The 1170-nt window shown below is 42.0% G+C and overlaps 1 long non-coding RNA gene across 1 annotated transcript in view; it reads right to left on the bottom strand.

Annotated features, from left to right (window-relative positions):
- Window positions 1–1170, bottom strand: part of LOC128249288 (uncharacterized) — a 126979-nt gene that overhangs the window by 114579 nt on the left and 11230 nt on the right. The gene's annotated exons all lie outside the window — the stretch shown is intronic.

Here is a 1170-nt window from a genome sequence, read left to right as displayed (position 1 = left end):
GAATAAGTACTAGACATCCAAAGAATAAGTCCTGGGGTCGATTTGCTCGACTAAAGGTGGTGCTCCAGCATGGCCGCAGTCAAATGACTGAAACAAGTAAAAGAGTAAAAGAATATACATATATATATATATATATACATATTCTTTTTATTGTTTTATGCATTTCAGCCCAATAGCAGTGACCATGCTGGGGCACCGCCAGTGTCACCTCCCTTTTCAATGGCCATTGTTCTGTGATAGGTTTTGGTAAAGGAGTCGCTTCGATATTGCTGCCCTCATTTAGGTTTCTTGCTGTGGTATGGACTCATCTGGGACCGTGGACAGGAAAGAGGTCAACCTCAAGACATCTACCCCCTACTCTCAAGACATCTACCCCCTACTCTCAAGACATCTACCCCCTACTCTATGTAGATCTCTCAGATGTTTTGACAAGGTATTCAAGCCTTGGAACATTGAATATCAAGCCATTCTTGTACATAGTCTTCACTCTAGCGGGATGGCTGGGACCTTTGCAATAGAGCAGAGACGTCCATTTCGAGAGCTTGTATAGCTCTTGATGCCAATGTTTGGCGCCAACCACTCCAAGATCTTCCATATGTATAACACTTCATATCTCTCTCGTCTTTGCTCCAGAAAGTAAAATCGTAGCTCTTTCAGTTTCTCCCAGTAGCTTAGCTGTTCCATTAACGCAACCTTCTTGGTGTAGCACCGCTGAACTGCCTCAAGTTCCGGTATTAGTTTGATATCGTTGGGTGACTGCAGACTGCAGTTAAGAGTTATAGTCCAATGACTGAGGACAAATGACATCTATAGAACCTAGTCCCTTGGTCTGAGGTTTTCTCAGACTCCGTCTGGTCATTGGCCAGTACATTTCCATCATCTTGGTGAAATGCGCGTGGAAATAGGCGTTGTGGCTCATATCGATTCCCAGATCACGCACTGTACTTAACTCTGGGATTGCTGCACCTTTTCGTCCAAAGTATCTGGATTGCGGCATATTAACACAAGCTAGATGGTATCGGGGTTCTTGTAATGTGTGCGCGCATGCGTGGTGTGTGCGTGCGTGCGTGTTTGTGTGTAATATATACGATATATATATATATATATATATATATATATATATATATATATTATAAGGTTTATAACTTTTAAATTTTCATATTCAAAAGA

The sequence above is a fragment of the Octopus bimaculoides genome, chromosome 1 (assembly GCF_001194135.2).
Source record: "Octopus bimaculoides isolate UCB-OBI-ISO-001 chromosome 1, ASM119413v2, whole genome shotgun sequence".
In the NCBI taxonomy this organism is placed as follows: Eukaryota; Metazoa; Mollusca; class Cephalopoda; order Octopoda; family Octopodidae; genus Octopus; species Octopus bimaculoides.
Note: the sequence above shows the minus strand (reverse complement) of the source record. Positions and strands in the feature narration are given on the sequence as shown.